The 14,098-nt window shown below is 46.7% G+C and overlaps 1 protein-coding gene across 4 annotated transcripts in view; it reads left to right on the plus strand.

The window, feature by feature from the left end:
- Positions 1–14,098, plus strand: part of RANBP3 (RAN binding protein 3) — a 380,969-nt gene that overhangs the window by 362,804 nt on the left and 4,067 nt on the right. The gene's annotated exons all lie outside the window — the stretch shown is intronic.

Raw genomic sequence — 14,098 nt, forward strand, 5'->3', positions numbered from 1 at the left:
CTAATAAAAACCAACACTCAACAACTGTGACTTCTCCACACGCAATGTCATAGAAACTACACAAACTGGGGTTCGCTATAAATTACCAAAAATCACATCTGAAACCATCCCAAATACAACAATACTTGGGAGCAACACTCAACACACAAAGGGCAATTGCCACTCCAAGTCCACAAAGAGTCCAATCGTTCCAAAATGTAAGATCAAGCATGCAACCAAACCAACACTACACGGTAAAGTTTGTAATGAAACTTCTAGGCATGATGTCCTCATGCATAGCCATTGTCCCAAATGCAAGACTACACATGCGGCCCTTACAACAGTGCCTAGCCAAACAATGGACACAAGCACAGGGTCAACTTCAAGATCTAGTGTTGATAGACCGCCAAACACACTCCTCGCTTCAATGGTGGAACCCTATAAATTTAAACAAAGGGCGGCCATTCCAAGACCCAGTGCCTCAAGCTGTTATCACTACAGATGCTTCCATGATTGGGTGGGGAGAACACCTCAACAATTACAGCATACAGGGTCAATGGGACAATTAACAAAAAACAACTTCACATAAATCACTTGGAACTGCTAGCGGTTTTTCTAGCATTAAGTGTTTCAACCACTAGCAGCCCACAAAACATTCTTGTCAAAACAGACAACATGACAACAATGTACTATCCACAAACAAGGGGGGGGGGGGACACAGTCGTCACAACTGTGTCTCTTAGCACAAAAGATTTGGCATTGGGCAATTCACAACCACATTTGCCTAATAGCACAGTACATACCAGGCATTCAGAATCAGTTAGCCGACAATCTCAATCGCGATCACCAGCAAACTCACGAATTAGAAATACATCCCCAGATCCTACAGGATCACTTCCACCGCTGGGGAACACCAAACATAGACCTATTTGCAACAAAAGAAAATGCAAAATGCCAAAACTTCGCGTCGAAGTACCCACACCCTCCGTCCAAGGGCAATGCATTATGGATCAGCTGGTCAGGGATCTTTGCTTAGGCTTTTCCCCCTCTACCACTCATTCCTTATCTGGTCAACAAACTAAGTCAAAACAAACTCAAACTAATACTCATAGCACCAACCTGGGCTAGCCAACCGCGGTACACGACACTGTTCGACTTATCAGTAGTACCCCACATCAAACTACCAAACAGACCAGATCTGTTAACTCAACACAAACAACAGATCAGACACCTGAATTCAGCATCGCTCAATCTAGCAATCTGGCTCCTGAAGTCTTAGAATTCGGACATTTAAATCTTACACAAGAGTGTATGGAGGTCATTAAACAAGCGAGAAAACTTACAACAAGACATTGTTACGCAAACAAATGGAAGAGATTTGTTTGCTACTGCCAAACTAATCAAATTCAACCACTACATGCCTCCACAAAGGACATTGTAAGCTATTTGTTACGCTTACAAAAGTCTAATCTAGCATTCTCATCCATTAAGATCCATGTCACTGCAATATCTGCCTATCTGCAGATTACACATACATCACTTTTTAGAATCCCAGTCATTAAAGCATTTATGGAAGGACTAAAAAGAATCATACCACCAAGGACACCACCAGTACCTTCGTGCAACCTTAATATTGTATTAACACGACTCATGGGCCCACCATTCGAACCTATGCATTCTTGTCAAATTCAATATCTAACTTGGAAAGTAGCCTTTCTAATCGCTATCACATCACTTAGAAGAGTGAGTGAAATACAAGCATTTACTATTTAAGAACCCTTTATACAAATACATAAACATAAGGTGGTTCTCCGTACAAATCCAAAATTCTTGCCAAAGGTGATATCTCCATTCCATCTAAACCAAACTGTGGAACTCCCAGTCTTCTTTCCACAACCAGACTCAGTAGCTGAAAGTGCCTTGCATACATTAGACATAAAAAGAGCGCTAATGTATTACATTGACAGAACGAAACAATTTCGTAAAACAAAACAATTGTTTGTAGCTTTCCAAAAACCTCATGCAGGTAACCCTATATCCAAACAAGGCATTGCCAGATGGTTAGTTAAATGTATTCAAACTTGCTACATTAAAGCAAAAAGAGAATTACCTATTACACCAAGAGCACATTCCACTAGAAAGAAAGGCGCCACAATGGCTTTTCTTGGGAATATATCAATGACAGAAATTTGTAAGGCGGCCACCTGGTCTACGCCGCATATATTTACTAAACATTACTGTGTAGACGTGTTAGCAACACAACAAGCCACAGTAGGACAGGCTGTATTAAGAACATTATTTCAGACGACTTCAACTCCTACAGGCTAAACCACCGCTTTTTGGGGAGATAACTGCTTAGTAGTCTATGCACAGCATGTGTATCTGCAGTTACACATGCCACCGAACGGAAAATGTCACTTACCCAGTGTATATCTGTTCGTGGCATGAGACGCTGCAGATTCACATGCCACCTCCCCGGTAGCCTGTAGCCGTTTTTAGTTGCATGAGAATTGTAAATAAATATTATTTTAATAGACATTAGATACATACATTACTACTCCATTGCATGGGCCCCTCTAATATACTGACAACTCCTACCTCACCCTCTGCGGGGAAAACAATCTAAGATGGAGTCGACGCCCATGCCCAATGGAGCCGAAAGGGAGGAGTCACTCGGTCCCGTGACTCGAAAAGACTTCTTCGAAGAAAAACAACTTGTAACACTCTGAGCCCAACACTAGATGGCAGGTTAATATACAGCATGTGAATCTGCAGCGTCTCATGCCACGAACAGATGTACGCTGGGTAAGTGAAATTTTCCATATATGTATATAGACATATGTACACACTTGAAAAGTGTATTTTAATTTTCTCACAAAAATGTGCTTATTCGATTGCTACTTAATCTGATTCAAGCATGTGAATCTATGAAAGATCAAATACTGGAGTAAAAAAGTAAGTAGTTCTCCAATATTGGTATTTTTCATAGATTCACATGCGACCCACCGTCCTCCAGAGATGCTCACCTTCTTTCATGTGCTGGTTATTCACACTGTTGCTCTAATATCTGAAGGACTCAAGCTTCTAAGAGCGGTGTTCTGCCGGATGACACAACCTGATTGGTTGGAGCTTAAGTTTGTGTTTTGAAAAAATAACGAAGATAGGTTACTAAACTGAAGGTCTCAGGGCCTCTTGCAGTCTATCTTTATCCATGCACTGCTTTCTAATGGCACAGTGGCGCTCCCACCTCACGACTGGGAATTATTCTAAGCATATGAATCTATGAAAGATACCAATACTGGAGAACTACAGTTACAGGTAAGTAACTTATTTTCTTTCCGTTCATCTTTGAGGAGGGTGGTGTTATGCGCTAGTCTGTTGCATCCTTGCTTTCTTCAACTTTAGCTTCAGCCTGGCCATGACAAGACAATGGTCAGATATCACATCCGCCACTCATCACTCTCACATCCTGCAGGGACCTCCGGAATCTCTTGGCATTGAGAACATGGTTGATCTGATTCCTTTTTGAATGGTCTGGTGGGACCCATGTTGACTTGTGTATTCTTTTGTATGACATCACCAGACTGTTCAGGGAGCGGACATCTACAAGCCTTTCAACATTTTCAGTCATGTTGCCAAGGCCGTGCTTGCCCATGAGCACATCATACCCAGTGTTATTGCCTCCAGTACTGAAGTACTTCATCAATATTGTGATATCTCTCTCTCTCTCGAGGCGTTTCTCAGGGATGGACTGGAATCTGTTGTAAAACTACTTTTTTCCTCTTTGCTGTTTGTAGGTGTGTAGCACTGGATAACATTCCTGTTGATCCGCTTTTTCTTTGAGCAGAAGGTCTCTGATGATTTAGGAACTGTGGGGTTCCCAACCAATCAGAGTTCTATAGGCTGCTGGCAATAGCATCAATGCTACTCCCTGAGTGTATGGAGGTGTTCTCTTCATCATGTCCAGAAAGCATCAGTGTTCCTACTGGAGCCAGTCTTTTCTGTTCGACTGTGTCCATCTGGTCTTGCTGATACTAAGCAAGGCAAGGGTGTAGTGTCTCCGCAGCCACTTGTGTTGCCTGTCCTGTGCATGGTCCTCACATTCCTTGTCCTGTTTGTAATGGTCTTGGTCAAAAGCAGGTGGATCAGCTTTTTGGCTTCCTGGGATCTCTGGCATTCACCCCAAGGCGTCTTAGAGCTCCATGAAGGAGATTCCTTTCTCCCCAAGACTGGTGTTAGACCTGGCATTCTTAAGGTGGTCTTGCCCCAGACTGTTTGCCTTTCGTCTCCTGTTTGTTGCTGTATCTTTTGGTTGGCCTTAGGACTCTGAGCACCTTACCACTGCTAACCAGTTCTAAAGTGCATGTGCTTCTCCCATAAACATGGTAACATTGGTGTATCCACAATTGGAAGATTTAATTTACATGTATGTCTCTTCTAAATTTACAGGGCCTGTAAATGAAATGTTATTAGTGGATCTGCAGCACTGATTGTGCCACCCACTCCGGTAGCCCTGTAAACAGGACTCTGGCCTGCCAATGCAGAGTTTCACTGCCACGTTGACTTGGCATTTAAAACCTCTTGTCAAGCCTTAAACTCTCCCTTTCTTGCATAGAAGTAACCCTAAAGTAAGACCTAAGTAGCCCATAGGGCAGGGTGCCATATAAATAAAAGGTAGCATATGTACCTTTTAAGTTTCTCATTGCCTGGTAACGAAAAACTCCCAAAGTAGATTTTCATTATTGTGAGGCCTGCCCCTCTCATAGGCCAGCATTGGGAATTCCTTATAATACTTGTATGCTGTAATTCAAGATCTGAGAGGAGTAGTTGCATCATGTTTAGTATTATTGGAATGGTAATTTTAAATCCTTTTTACTGGTAAACGTTTTAGAAAGTGGGCATTTCTCTGCACCCACTGCCCTGTGTGTCTACAGCCTATCTCTAGTACACATCAAACCTGGGCTAGGTGACAGCTACATTTGTGCATCCCCTCCAGACACCCACAACACAGGATATTCATCTGCATCTATCTGCATACTGATAGGTCTACAGTGGAAGTGGTTGGGATGGGCTCACACGTACACTTCAAAGGGTGGTGACCAAAGTCTGCACAAAGGGGCTGGTTACCTCCCACTGATAGTCTGGAGCTGAGCTGAAAGGGGGGGGCTAGGCACTTCACAGACTTTTTTTTGAAGCCATCCTCCACTTCAAAGGCACTTTTTGGAATAAGTACCGGGTCTCTGACCTCCCAAAAACAGTACACTTCTGGACCCAAGAAGTCTCTGCTGGACTAAAGACTGCTGCATTCCAGAATTGCTGCTCTGCCCTTTTGTGCTGCCCTCTGCCTCTGATCTCTGCCCTGCAACCCAAGAACCAACAACCACCTCCAGAGTGTCTCCAAGGGCGTGCTGGCTTGCCCCCTGTTTTTCTCTTAGGTCTGAGAGCGGCTAAAGAACTGCACACCCCTTCTTGGAACAACCGTGCCATGCCAGTGCCTGGGATCCTGCTCTTTGTATTGTTATCTGCACAGCATTGCAGCTCTTCCACTGTCCTGCAAGGTCGTTTTAAGTTGCTGAACTCGAACGACGGGATCCCCAACCCGACTGCTAAGGTGGCTGACAATAGTGCTGTTTGCCAAAGTGACACGGGCAGCTCCGACTCCGCCTGTGTGAGCTCAGCGCTGATAGAGCATCCATGCTCCATTCCCATGCTCTCACATGCCTTTACTAGGGATCAGAAAGACCACTGCCTGTGGGTTCAGCCGGTGGTATTCGGAAGGTACCAGATGCATTCATCTGACCGGGGCGGACCACTGCCTTGCAGCGACTGGCCCACCTAACCATTGCACGACAAGTGCACTCTCCGTGCTGGTGTTACAGTAGCTCCCACTTCAATCCCCTGCCACATCCCCTGCCTTCTAAGTTATGCCTGCCTGCTCTGCGCCAAGCTACCAGAGGTTGAGCACAGGTTAATTTAGTTTGTGTAATTGACTTACCCTGACTAGTATTGTGTACATGGTGTATACCTCTGCAAATGTAACAACTGGGATTTTTAAACCCTCCCCCCCTAAAATAGCTGCATCTTCAAGCCTCCCTTGAGCGGAGTTGGATACAAGCTCCCTCTAGGGCTTGCTTTGTCCTCAAACACTTGGGTACAGTCAGGCTATAATCTTGATGATTGAGGACCAAGCTCTTCTTCCGGCATGACAGTTGAGTTTGATGAATCATATACACAAGTGGTCTCTGTGCTTCCAGTAGGCCTACCACTAGGGAGTACTTATGGACAACATTTGTATTGAATTTGATTTGGATTGAGGGATGGCTCATGAGCTGCATTGGTGCCTGGTGACAGATGACATAACATTCATCTGACCTTATTGCCCTCCACTAGCTGTTGTCCGTGTTAAGTACTATTTGTCTACCCTTTTAACTTTTCTTAGATTACAGGTCATCTCATAATTTGTTTCCTGTAGTTAAACATTTGTTGAAGGAGTTCACCCATATGTTTCTGCATTCTCCTTTTGTTATGCCTCAGTTAGGCCATGACTTGGTGTTTACATCACCCTTTGAGCCTATGCACAGTCTTCTTTTATGGTTCTTTATTGAAAAAAAACCTTTTCTTGAACTTCATTAACTCAGCTTGATGTTGGCAAGCTTTAGGCTGTTTCTGTTTATCCTGTTTCTATAGTTTGAAAGTCCTGCAGGATGTCATTCTGAGTCCGTGCATCTCCACCCCCATCCTCCCCTTCCCCCCTGCCCAACATTAAACTTGCCACCTCACAGTACCAGATTGATGATCGGCTTCCCCATGCATGGCTACGGTGATTCCAAGAAAGGCAGAGCTATTCAAAATTTCCTGCTGGATCAGTGTGCCTAAAAATCTGCTACACTTTGTCTATGAAGATCCTTGCTAGGGCATCAGGGGTGTTCTTTTCCTGGACTGCTACATGGGCTTTGGTCTATACCTACATAGGCAATATTGTGTTGTGTATGAAGTCCTCAGGGAAGGGCCACCTTTTCCAGATCTGTGCTATGAAGCTTCCTGGTTTGATCATCCTCTCAAGCGTATTAACTTGGATCTACTAGTTGAGGCGAGGAAACTGCAGATAGAAATATCTACCAGACAAACCTACTCAGATCTAGTAACAATCTTTAAAGTGGATAATCTCCCTGCAGATTCCTCACTGATCCAGCCCACCTCTCCATTCTGTGTGTATACTATTTTAATGAAGTCGAAATTTGAGGCACTTCATCAGAATTCTTTTTGGTTTTTTTTGTTTTTTTGGGAGATTCCTGCAGTCTGGTTGTCTCAGAATGCCTTCCTGCATTCTATCAAGGGTAATCTAGTTCAGGTATTGACTGACAAGTCTGTAGTCCTGTGAACCAGTGTCGTCATTCATCACCATGCCCGGCTACAATTGTCAGGGTTGTCAAGTGATGTCCAGTCATCCTATATAGACATTTCATTTGACAGGACTCTCCTCTTGGGGTGTGGGGCGGCAGGAGACTGGCTGAAAGAGGGCAAGGCCTATTTGCCTTACCTTGCCAGCCGCAGCAACCCTATCATTCCCTTCACTATTTCGGCAGAGGTACCCCATACTGCCAACCACCTCAGCTTCAGCCAGGTGCCAAACCTATTGCGGCTGAGGCCAGGGCTCCCACCGATCCTGTGGTCCAGATAAGTGTGCCACTCAACCCACTGCATCCTGAATGTTCCACCTGCCAAACCCCTTTGCATACCCTTAGTGATGCACAACCACACATTTGGAGGCAGGCTGCAACAGTTCTTTGCTGTGTTGGTAGACCATAACTTCAGACAGATGGGTTCTGCAGCTAGTCCAGAGAGGGTAAGCCTCCCCCTTCATTCCCACTTTGCCGCACTTTCCACCTTCCCCACAGTGACTGACTGAAGGCTGTCCGTCTGTCTTAGGCAGAAAATTCAAGCCCTTTTGGCCAAAGGGGCTATTGAGAGTGTGCCTATGCCAGAAGTGGTTCGTGGTTGGTATTCCTGCTACTTTCTGTTGTCAAAGGAGGACAGAGGTCTTTGTCCCATTTCAGACCTGCTTTTCTCTGTGTTCCCCTGGACAAATTCAAAATACACTGGCCTAGGTCTTGTCTGACCCCGACCCTGGTGACTGAATGGTGGTGTTGGATGTGCAGCATGCCTGTTTTCATATACCTGACCTACAGGCCCACTTGCGTTACTTGCGGTTTGTGGTGGGACATTAGGATTTTCAGTTTGTTGTGCTTCCCCCGGGTCTAACTAGTGCCCCTCGGGTGTTAACTAAAGTGGTAGCAGCACACCTTCGGAGGTCAAGGGTACCAATATTCATTTACCCTGACGACTGGCTGTAGAATGCAGGCTCTCCCAGGCAGTCATCAGCCACTTCCTGACCACAGCGATCCACCTGTCTTCTTTCGTTATGGGGCTGGACATAAACCAATCAGTTTACACATAATGGCCAGTAGGGCTGGAAAAAATGCTCTCCTGTCTTCAAAGCTGGTGCTCTATTTTTAATATCAATCTGTCAGTCATGTAGACCGTGTGACAACCTACAGCATGCAGGATTCTTTCTTGGAGCGGAGGTTGATGTACAGATAATGTTTGTTGAATTAAAAAATGGAAAACGGCCACAGTAGTGTGAACATGTATACACTGATATCTCCACAGTCTCTGAATCATGTTTTCAGCTAATATTCCAAACAGGAGCTGTGAGTGTGTAGGTTCTCTGAGGAAATGGTGGGCTAGGGCCCTTGACTGCAATCAATGGCAAGTTGGGGCCTTGTACCAGTACCACACCCAAAAGTTGTAAGGTGCTGCAGTTCCTTCTCGATAGGATTGTTTGAAAAGTATTAGAAAGGTGCCAATCCTACGTTATCGGGGCCAGCTACCACCATTGGCAGCTTTATGAGGGTCTCACAAAACATGCAGTATTTCAATTCAATCTTGGGGTCATGGCTTTCCCCACATACTTTGGAGAAAGTGGCTTTGAATATATTTGTTATACATTCAGTGGTCTTGCATTGGGCATGCAACAGGGTCAGCAGCGCAATCACACCTTCTGTCGGTATCCAGAGTATGTACAGTGACACTGTTGATTTTGGGGCGGTATTATACAACTGGATAATGGGTGACAACCTGGGCTTATCCTGGCATTATCCAGTTGGAAAATCTAAAACATGAGAAGTGGCACTGAAATCTCTGTGGCGCCCCTCATCTAGTGGAATCCATGGGGCAGCATTGTCCACCCTCTAGCCACGGACCTCATCCATAATCCTAAATTTAGGGTGTCACTGTTGTCCCTCATCCTGTCTGGCTGCAGTCTCTTCAAAGACAGATTTCAAAGAGCCCTGGCTTGGGACATGTGGTGAAAGTGGCCTATCTAGCTTAGTTAATGGAATACTTTTCCGATAGCGCTAGGATGCATATCTGAAAGTGACAGTGTGTTTTATAAAATCAATCATTCATTCATTTAAGATGCCCTTTACCTTTGCCACTTGTGACTTGATGGTGTTTCTCTGCCCTAGAGGTGTAGCTGGGCTTCCTTACACTGTGATTGGTTCTACTTTGCAGAGTTCCTGTTGTCCACGTTACTCAAGGGAGGGCAGGCACAGCATTCAAGAAATGTCGATAAACGTGTCCTTCACACTAGAATCTTCCAAGTGGATGATAAAAAAAAATACATTTGTAAAAGTTGAGAATTAGGGGCAAAAGAAATGCAGTAGAATTTCCCAGGTGTCAGACTGAATCTGGAAACTTTTGTGTGAGTAGTACCCCTGCTAGCTGTTGGGTGACTTTGTTCGGTTCTGCACATCGGCATCGTTGGCGCTGAAAGTGATGTCGTGGTCAACTATAAAGGTGCCATCCAGGCGTGTGGACGTCAATTGCTTTTCACGACTTTCCACGCCAGGAATGCAGAGCCATGAAGGGAACTGACGAGTGCCTCTCCAAACTAGGACTCTGAAAGGGGAAAGCCCTAGAAATCTGTCTGCATAGCGGGGAGGCATGGATGGGTGTAAGGAATCTGCAGTTATAGTTTCTACCAGATTATGTGTTACCAATAGTAAGTAACTTGTTCATCTGATAGACTTCTAGCTGCAGATTCCTTACCTTTGAATAGATACCCAAGCCATACCATTGTGGCAGTGGGCTGCGGACATATTGACTATACTAAAAAGTTCTGCAGTACCAAATAGGCGAAATGCCCGTCTCTGCAGACCTGACTGTCCAGGCAGCAGTGTTTGGCAGACATGTGCAGGAACGCCCATTTTGCTGCCTAGCAGATGTCCAGGACTGGGATTCCAGAAGCCAACGCTATGGGTCCTAGCTTTTCCTCTGGTGGAATGGGCCCTCAAGCCCGCAGGAGGCTGCTTTTAGCCATGAAGTAGCAGACCTTAAGACACAGAAAGACCAAGCGCAAAATGGTTTTTCTGCACTGCCCAACCTTTTTCGCTCCAGCATACCCCGCGAAGAGTTGGTCCACCCAGAACTCTTTTGTGCGGGTAAGGTAGAATGACAATGCTCATTTTTGGGTCCAGATCTTCTTTAGAGGGATGTGAGGGGAGCGTAAAAGGTAGACAGGGTGACAGATGGTCCCAGATGGAATGGGGTCACCACTTTCGGGAGGAAAGAGGCCCTTGTGTGAAGCACCACTTTGTCTGGAAACACAGATAAGGGAGGCTTTGATGACAAAACCTGCAGGTCACTCATCCTCCTGGCAGATGTTACTGCCACTAGAAGATCTGTCTGGACGGTAAGCAGTCGGAGGGGACATTTGTGTAGCAGCTCAAAAGGAGCGCACACAAGGTAGGAGAGAACTAAGTTGAGATCCCATTGAGACATTCTAAAGGGCGAAGGGGGAAATCTATGTAGCAGACATTTGAGAAACATATGTACAGTAGAGGACTTAAATAAAGAAGGTTGGTCAGGCAGCCACAAGAAGGCGGACAGAGCAGAGGGATAACACGAGTGCCCAGACTAGAGCCCTGCTGGGCAAGAATAAGAATCAAGAGAAGAATGTCAGAAAGAGGGTCTATAGACTTATCTGTACAACATTTTACAAATTGTTGCCAACAGCAGGTGTATACCCTTCTGGTGAAGGGCCGCCTGGCTGTCAAAATAACTTTACAGACTTAGGAAGGAAGTTCAAAAGCTGTCAACTATTGCTGCTCAGTCTCCCCGTAAGGAGGTGGAGAGTTGACCAGTTCGGGTGGCGGACCCTCCCCTCCTGCTGCAACAAAAGATCCTCCTGAAGAGGCAGCCTGATCAGGGGATCGATTCTCATTTTCAGAAGCTTGGGATAACAGACTTTCCGTGCCCAGTCAGGAGCCACAAGGATGACTTGGGCCAGGTCATTCTTGATCTTCTTGAGAAGTTTGGGCAGAAGTGGTTTGGGCGGAAAGACATACAGGAGGCCTGAACTTCACTCAAGACGAACAGGGTCTCAGAGTGATTGCCTCCTTGGAAATTCCAGTGTGCAAAACTGCTGACATTGCGCATTCCCTTCAAATGCGAACAGATGTAATCAAGGCTCTCTACACTGCTGAAAGAGTCCTTGCGCTGCCTCTGAATGGAGACGTCACTCGTCGTCCGCTAGGCATCGATGGCTGAGTTTGTCCTGAAATTCAAAGAACCTGCCAGCTGTTGAACCATCAGGGATATGCCTTGCTCTTCCAGCCATGTTTAGAGACGCAAGGCCTTTTGACAAATGGTCCATGTCCCCATCCTGCCCTGCTTGCTGCAGTACCACATGGTAGTAGTGTTGCTTGTGAACACCAGCACTAACTTCCCCTTGACAGGGGGAAGGAATGCTTTCAATGCTAGCCGGATTGTCTGGAGCTCCAGGAAGTTTGTGGAGTCCGGATTCCGCCAGAGACCAGAGTCCTCAGATCTCTACGTCTCCCAGGTGGCTGCCCCAACCCAGGAGTGACACATCTGTCACAACGGTCAGATCTGGTTGGAGAAGGGAGAGGAGTCTGACTTTTACCCAATCGAGGTTCTTGCGCCACCGCTGCAGGTCTTTTGCTGTGCCCTTCGAGATCTGGACAATGTGGGAGAGATTCCTTTGATACTGCGCCCACTTGAACTTTTGCATTGAAGAGGCCACATATGCTATCTGGCATGCTTCGTCTGCAGGAGGCCATGAGGCCTAGCAGCCTCAGTCATTCTCACCGAAATCCAGGATACAGGCCGAAACATTGGTATCATAACCTGAATATCCTGAACTCGCTGCTCAGGAGGATAAGCCTGAAACTGCACTGTGTCCAGAACAGCTCCGCTGAAAACGAGCGTCTGTGAAGGAGTCCGGTGTGACTTTGGTACGTTTATAGTGAACCCCAGCGAATGCAAGAGGTTCACCATAGTCTGAAGGTGGGAGACAACAGCCTGGGGCGAGCCTGCTTTCAACAGCCAGTTGTCGAGGTAGGGGAAGACTGAAACCCCTGACCTGCACAGCTGAGCTGTGACCACCACCATCATGGTGAACACCCGAAGGACACTGGTAAGGCCAAAGAGTAGCACAGAGAACTGAAAGTGCTTGTGGCCTACCTTAAACTGCAGATAACACCTGTGGGCAGGGAGAATGGAGATGTGAAAATATGCATCTTGCAAGTCCAACGCTATCAGACAGTCTCCTTGGTGTAGGGCAGACAAGACCTAGGCCAAAGTGAGCATCTTGAATGTCTCCTTTTTGAGAAAACGTTTGACAGTTCACAGGTCTGCAACAGGGCAAAGGCCCTTGTTCATGTTGTGAATCAGAAAGTAGCAGGACTAACAACCACTGCCTACTTCTGATATCGGAACCCTTTCTATAACCACCTTGGCTAAGAGAGCTGGAACTTCCTCTCGGAGCAAAGTCACATGATCCTCCGCCAAACGTTCTGGACATGGCAGTATAGTGGGAGGGAAATATTGAGAGGGGAGTCGCTCTGAATGATCTGCAAGACCCATTTGTCCTGATGTAATGGACTGCCAGTGGACGAGATGATGTTGGATTCTCCCTCCAACTTGGCACCCATGGTCTTGGAAACCAAACTAGGAGGAGTTAAACGCTGCAGCTGCCGGGGGTGGGTGGCGGACGACCTCTGGCTGGCACACCCACGGGTGAGAATGCACTGCATCCACATCCTTGCACAGCTTGGGGAACTTGCACAGGACAGTGGTAGGCATAGGCCTGGCACGGTGGGATGCCCCTTCTGTATCCATGAAAGGCAGACTAGGCGTGAGAGGGAGGGGGGGGCGTGGTCACTGAGAGGCCCAAGGGCTTGCCCATAGTCTGCGAGTTCTTGAAACACTCCAGGACCGAGTGTGCCTTCTCTCTGAAGAGACGAGTCCCATCAAAGGGCATGTTGTCCATAAGGCTGGCCTGGACATCCCCTAAGAAGGCAGATGTTCTCAGCCAGACATGGCGCTACAAGGCCACTGTAAATGAAAACCCACTCTGCCCAGCAAGTCTCACACCTAATAGTAGCTTCGCTGCGTCTCTCCTGTCTTTCATTGCTTGTGAGAGGATGGCCCGGGCCTCCTCCAGGATCTGTGGCAGCACTTAAGCAACTGTATCCCATAGTGTATGGGAGAAGCGGCCCATAAGGCATGTGGTTTTCACCAACCATAATGTCAGGCTGGCGGAAGAAAGCCTCCTCTTACCAAGTGTGTCCAACCTCTTGGACTCCCTGTCCGGAAAGCGGCCATGGTAAGATGACGCTTGGACCACCAAGCTCTCGGGTGGGGTGTTGGCTGAGGAAACTAAGATCACTCGATGCCAGGTGATGGAGGCGGGCAATTGTCCTGTTCACAGGAGCCCCTGTGCTGGTTTGGACCAAGTTCACCGAAGGACATATTTAGGTGCTTCATTAAAGGGCAATATGGGTTTGGATGAGGAAGCCCCAGGTTGAAGCAATTTGGTCAAGAGGTTAGTCTTGACTGCCACAGAGTGCAGTTTGAGGTCAAGGACCTCTGCTGCCCTCTTCACCACCATTGCATAAGACTCTTCCCTCCTCTGTAGCCACAGTAGGTGGAGAGAGCCAACCAGTATCTGGGGGAGGTGTCCTGTCCACTGGCATCTCTTAGCTCCACACACCAGTCGAAAACCTCACTGGTGGTCTAAAACTGGTATTCTAAA

The sequence above is a fragment of the Pleurodeles waltl genome, chromosome 12, assembly GCF_031143425.1.
Source record: "Pleurodeles waltl isolate 20211129_DDA chromosome 12, aPleWal1.hap1.20221129, whole genome shotgun sequence".
In the NCBI taxonomy this organism is placed as follows: domain Eukaryota; kingdom Metazoa; phylum Chordata; class Amphibia; order Caudata; family Salamandridae; genus Pleurodeles; species Pleurodeles waltl.